This window comes from Halyomorpha halys, unplaced genomic scaffold (genome assembly GCF_000696795.3).
Source record: "Halyomorpha halys isolate HHAL.00 unplaced genomic scaffold, Hhal_1.1 Scaffold790.1, whole genome shotgun sequence".
NCBI lineage: Eukaryota > Metazoa > Arthropoda > Insecta > Hemiptera > Pentatomidae > Halyomorpha > Halyomorpha halys.
Genome location: NW_027108682.1, coordinates 70,048 through 76,947, shown reverse-complemented (window position 1 = coordinate 76,947; position 6,900 = coordinate 70,048). Strand labels below are relative to the sequence as shown.

Here is a 6,900-nt window from a genome sequence, read left to right as displayed (position 1 = left end):
AATGTGATCACACAAAATTTGAAGAGGAGCGGGTACTCAGAAAGGCTTCCACTTTCTCTAGGGGAAGGACTTCAAGAATGTGAAAGAGAGGACATTACCTCTTAGAGTTCAAATTTCAGAATTTTTTCGTAATCCATATGTCTTAACCTTACAATTTAAACGTTCATTTTTGGTTTTACTGTCACTCCGAATGACTGGGTCCCTTTATGATCTACATACCAGATATAATTCCATTCCGAAAAGCACCCTGACGTCTTATTTTGACTATGAAATAATTAATTGACTACAAAGAAACATTATAAGTAATCGAAGTATAAAGGAAGTTTAAAGAAATATCTTATCCATTCATATTACCTATAAATAATTACAATAGAATTAAAGTGATATAAGAAATAAACTATAAAAGCGAATTAACAGATGTATATTATTCGCAATAAAATAAGTATTGATCATTTGTTCAGGGGATGAAAACAGTAAACTTGTCAATCTAGAAAAGTGATTTGCTACAAGCAGTAACCTTTTAAATGCTACGATATAAACACATGTTATATTTTGCCCCTATTGTTGCTAATTCATTTAAATTGGTAGATGTTTTTATGGAGTATAAAAAAGCGTTGGTAACGCTTTTTTTTTTTTAGCTGCCCTGTTCAGTATCTACTTAGGTAAGAAGTTTGCGACAGAATGGACCCTAGCGGGAGTGCCACCCAACGCCAGGCGAGTGGGACGGCGGTTGTGAGGAAGAGAGGCAACCCGTTGCCGAAACCTAGTAGGATTGATATTCGTCTTCCGCCGCCCAACACTTACCATCTTAAGCCCAAGGTCCTCTTCCAGGTCAAGCCGGTTTTTAACATACTCCAAGAGGTAACCTACTCTTAGTTTCATCACATTATTATTTTTGCAAGTTCATGCAGTACATAACGGTCTTTTAAAAACATAAAAAAAAGGACTGTTATGTTTTGGATGTTCAGTAATATTTTGTACTAAATTACTTTAGCAAACCATTTATTGTTTGCGATGGTTGGCTTTATTTACGAGTATTATAGTTCAGAAACTTTTAAGTTAACGAATAAACCTATGTCATGGTTAAAACCTTTGTTATACATGTTACAGCATCAAATGCTCATTAATTTTTTTTAAAACATCTGTTTTAGTGTCTTTGGGTGCAACAGGAATGCTACTTTTTCTTATTATATTCAACCATATAGTTCTATTCTCTGGTTTGGAGCGTGTACGAAACAGAACAGTACATCTAACATTAGTTTTCGTGCGGGTAAAGGAGGGGAAGGGTGCGCAGGCAAACGTTATCCATCCTGGATGATGCCAACACCGCACTCTTCTGTTTTCTCTCCACTCAGTCGACTGATAGTCTCATAGGAAGTCTTTTCCTAGACGTAATAAAATAGAAATTTTGAAAAAAAAAAAAAAGTGATGGAAAATTATCATAATAAAAACAAACGAGACCAGATTTTGTTAATAAAAACGTACTGGAAGATTATTGATTGACCGTGTGTAAAGATGAAAGGAAAATATGGTCCGTGTGCGGTCAAAAAAACTCAAATAGTAGAATTATACTATTTTATTGAGCCAACGTTTCGCCCCACGTTGCAGGGCTTCGTCAGGGCTAAAAAAGATAGTAAAGGTAGTAAAAAGTAAATGTAAAGGGTAATAGTAACAGATAGATAAGAAAAGAAATATTAAAGAAAATACAAATAAAGAGATGTAAAAAGGAAAAAAAGAAAAAAGAATACAAATTTGTATTCTTTTTTCTTTTTACATCTCTTTATTTGTATTTGCTTTAATATTTCTTTTCTTATCTATCTGTTACTATTACCCTTTACATTTACTTTTTACTACCTTTAATTTTTCTTATTATATCTTACTTTTTTACATTTTATACCCCTGTTATTTTACACTTATGTTTTTGTTTTGTTTTTTCTCTTCTTTTTTTTTCCTTTTGTAACTATGTGTTTGTATCTTTTTTAGCCCTGACGAAGCCCTGCAACGTGGGGTGAAACGTTGGCTCAATAAAATAGTATAATTCTACTATTTGAGTTTTTTTGACCGCACCCGGACCATATTCCTTTCATCGTTAATAAAAACGTTTTGTTTTAGACTTTGTTCCCAATAGGAGGGGTTTGTTATGGTGAGGAGGGAAAGAGAAGCTGGAATGGGGGAGGGGAACAAGAACCCCCTGTGTTATAGGTAAACTCATTTTACTCAGACGTACTACTTATCAACATATTTCAGATTTTGGGTTGTTCAAGTCTAAGTTAGTTCTTGCAATGGCATTGCTGTGCTTGCCCATTCAAGGGATATACCTAATTGTTAATTTTTCAAATTTATGGTTCATAGGAAAAATTCTATTCAACTCCTGTTGTGTGTCTGTCGGATAATGATTATAGATTGATTAACGTTTGAGTGAAATTTGCACTCCTTTTTCTGCACGAATTGCATTTATACTTTATTTTAGGTACAGTGGTTCAATTTTGCTTTTCCTAAATTAAAGCCGAATATATATATGGATGGCAATGAAATCTTGTAACTCTTATTTTATCCTAATGGAGTTACGAAAAATGAAAACTTTGTATATTCATTAGAATAAAGACAATGAAATCATTTTAAAGAGCGAAACGTCTACAATTGATATGTTAAATTTTAGAAAAAATAATTGTTTACTGGTGCAAAACTTTTTTATTTTTAATAATTTATTTACAACTGTATACATATATACACATCAAGTAAATTTCCTGTAAGTTATATTATGACGATACAAAAATGTGGAGAATCTACCCATAGATAGAACTCCAGAAACATTTCTAAAGGAGAAGATCTCTCGAGGTCATCTTCTTTTCAGACACCTAGGAGGATTATTAGGTAGTGAAGGAGAAGCCAGGTTAGAAACGAGTTGGTTTGGGTGGTTGGGAAGTTTATTATGGAAGGATTGGTATCTCGTTCTGGCCAAATCAGTAACATAGGGGACACTGAGGTCCTGATGGATGATTTGGTTTGTGACAAAGTAAGGAGCATTAAGGATTTTACGAAGGATTTTGGACTGTAAGGATTAGATTCGAGAGGAATTAGAGGATTTAGTGGAGCCATAGCTCAATGCCGTAGGTCCAGATAGGCCCTATAGTAGTCATGTAGATCAGTGTTTTGTAATGGATTGGAAGTTTGGACCGTTTGTCTAGTAAATGTTGTAATAGTCGGAATCGACGAGCAGTTTCCTGTCTTTTCAGTCTTGTATGAGGATTCCATGTCAGTCGTTTGTCCAGATTTAGTCCTAAGTAACGGATCTGTTCAACAGGAATAAGTGGAGTATTATTAAAAGATACTGTGGGGCAAGACCAAGGTTTACGACGAAGGGTAAATGTGATTTGGTGGGATTTATTGGAATATATTTTAATCCTCCAGTTTTGGCACCATTCTTCAAGGGTGGTGATGTGGGATTGGGACACAATGGAAGGATCATTATTCATTGACAATAGGCATGGGTGCAAAACTTTGGATATAAATCATATTTTGGATTGCAGTTGTTTGGTGACATTAGAGGCTGTTTTCCCATTGGTCCCATTTAAACGTCATAAGACGATTTTAATGATTATGAGTAAGAAACTCGTTAAAAAATAATCATGAATCATCTAATAATTACAATAAACCAGCTGTTCTGCATTCAATGTTTGTAGGGCCCCATCAATCGGAATGACAGATCTTCGACTGTCACTCCAACTTACCGCGTAGGGTTCCTTTATAGTATCTAGGCGACCAAAATGGTTGGTGAAGGAGAATGTCTAAAGATGAGGTTTATCGTCTGTTGATAGTAGAGCCCCAAGTTGAACTAACGGAGTGAATAGAAATCAAACAAACTTCATACAACCATGTTTAAATGTCTGGTAGTGTTGGCCAACCCTATGTTAAACCTTAGTTCTTGATCTTATACTAAGCTTAGGCTACTTTGATATTCCAAGGTAGTTTTTATTTATTTTAGTTCTAGCATTTGTGATGGCCATTATTACCGATAGTGTAAGATGGTTGGTTTATTTTGTGATGCGATCTTCATTGTAAGATAACGATCGTGCATTATCTAACTACGAATGGAACCAGTTTTAGTATTCATTTTCAAATTATTTTTGGAATGCGTAAGGTACCCACTATCTGCCCTGTTTCACTGATGGATCAAGAAAGGACTCGACAGAACTAACGGGGGTTTACATAGAAGAATTAGGCATTGAACTAAGCTTCCCACTAAGTAAATACTCGACTGTCTTTCAGGCAGAAGTGTTTGCCATCTTGTCGGCAGCTTCATGCCCTAGCTGTGAAAGGACAGGGATCACCATCTTTACAGATAGTCTTTCTGCCCTTCAAGCCTTGGAGTGATCTAGTGTCACCTCTACATTGTGAATCATTAGCGTGCTTAAAGACGCTTAAGTTAGTGTGGGTCACAGAACATAAGGGAATCACAGGTAATGAGAAAGGAGTGAAGGGAATGTAAAGGGCTGAGATAGGCCAAGATTTTAATAACTAAACCCATTTTCCAACTTCTAAAACTAAGTGGCTGCTAGGTCTAAACAGAAACTAACTCCGATTGTTAATTGGAAACCTTACAGGTTATTGCAGACATCTTGAGATATGTGGAATAGTTCATGATGAAACCTGCTGCTTGTGGGGACATGCCCCAGAGACTGCCTTACATTACATAGCAGATGTGGCCGGAATGCATCACTAAGATATAGCCTTTTAGGCTCTGATAGAACCACATGAAATGAGGCTTCCTCTATAGATTGGGCGTCCCTTTTAAATTCCATTAGTAATTCAAAAAGGTTCGATATAGAGGAATAAGATACACAAAAGAGTCATTCTTCCATTCCAACTTACTCTAGTTTGTCTTGGGGATGGCAAAAAGGACCAATCTTTTTGTATTTTGACCAAGATTTTTATGATTTTGAATTAATTTTTTTTTTTATTATTATCATTCTCATTAATTTAGAACATACTCATTCCTATTTATGACTATACAGTTTTATATTTATTGTTCATTCATTGTTATTTTTATCTACATCTTTTTGCTACTAATTTTATTTTTCTTCGTTATCATTCATGTATTCGTTGTATCTCTGGTGACAGTTAAAACTGTTTGGATTCTAAAAAATAAATCAATAAAATTCAATAGAGTTAGATTAATTAGATTCAATTAAATTAGAAATTTAAATCGATGTTTCTTTTAGGTCTAATGATATAAGATGAGCTCTATTTTGTCTGCGTATATGTGATATTATTTTTTCAGTCCAAGTGAATACCGGACTTCGCGAAACGTTGTCTATCTATTTACCGTTGGTCTGGAAACTAAAGGTCTAAATTTTCTTTTATAGAGTTTATGCTTTTTTATACTAACTAATTCCATTATTTTGAATAAGGATGACATCAATTAGATCAAACATTGTAAGGTCCTTTGAGTTCGCGGAGTACCTCCTTTCGAAGGAACTGAAACTCATTCAAATCAACTGTGGAGTTATTCAAACATTAGACGTGCTTTGATTATGAAGATTATTAAGTTAAGCTTTCGCTATTTTATTTGTATTTATTTCTTTAATTTAAACGTAATTATAATTTAAAAAATCATTTAATTCTAGTCAGAGCTCATCACCAATATTTCCATTATGTATATGATTATGATTCAGTTTCAAAATATTGAAATAATTGGAATAGTTGTTCTTCAGGCTTGATAATACAGATGATCGTATAAATTATTTATATTTTATATGAACAATCATCACCTACAGGAAATTATAGTATAATAATACTAGCGGATTATAAGGTAAAGATTTCAGTTTAAAATGAATGTATTTCTTTTTTAAAATTTTTATTATATTTGTTACCGTTTTATAATTGTTAATTTTATATTTATTACTTTTAGCTTAATATACTTATTTATTTTATTTTAAACTTTGTATGCATGTTAGAGTGTTTTTTTTTTAATATTAATAGATTTTAAATGTGGACGACCATGGGTTTTATGTATGTATATATTTGTTTACTATATTTGGAATACTTATATAATTTTTATACTTTTGACTTAAATTTACTCTTTAATTTTTGATGGAAAAAAGAGAGAACATTTTTAAAATTTAAATAATGGAAAAATTAAACACATTTGAAGAACAATAAAAAGCTAGAATAAAAAATTAAAATGTTTAAGGGAAGAAATAATAAATAATAAAAAGGAAAAAAAATATGTATAACTTTAGCACATAATTCAAAAAGTTTTTGTGACAATTTACAAAATTTTATGTTGTGACTATTTATAATTATAGGATTAAAAAATATTGTGCATTACTAGTCACAAGTATGCTGTCATTGGCAACCCATTTAAGTTGGGCAGTACGACATTTTTAATACAGTCTTCTAGAAAATTATGTGCAACAGTGCCTTAACTATTTTTAGAACAGATTTAGTTTTAGATATAACCCTAGTTCTTCTTAATGTGGGATTAGTAAGTTATCTAAAGAACGTCTTTGCCTAATGTTAAGGATTTTCGGTTTCTCAATATGTGACTTATTTTTTTTCCTCTCTTTTTCTTAAAATAGTCCCATAGGTGCAAATAAAGTTTAAAATCCGTTGCTCATTGGCTATTTGCTCTTGAAATCAAATACTATAAACCTTATATGAATTCTGATAATTAAAACAATTTTTTTTAGAGTGGAACGTATGAGTCAATTTTTTCATATATCAAGACAACCCTTGATAGATGAAAATGCAAAAGTTTGCATTTTACTGAATTCAAAAATATTGAAAATATAAATTTTTGCACTTTCATCAATTCAAAAATATTGAAAATACAAATTTTTGCATTTTCATCAATTCAAAAATATTGAAAATACAAATTTTTGCATTTTCATCAATTCA

General features: G+C 32.3%; 1 non-coding gene across 1 annotated transcript in view; it reads left to right on the top strand.

The window, feature by feature from the left end:
* The first annotated feature begins 370 nt into the window (after window positions 1-370).
* The window catches only part of LOC106686175 (uncharacterized), a 9,711-nt gene continuing 3,181 nt past the window's right edge, over window positions 371-6,900 (top strand). Inside the window, exon 1 of the transcript XR_010843292.1 lies at window positions 371-861. This is a non-coding gene — a transcript (uncharacterized protein). The remainder of the gene's footprint in view (window positions 862-6,900) is intronic.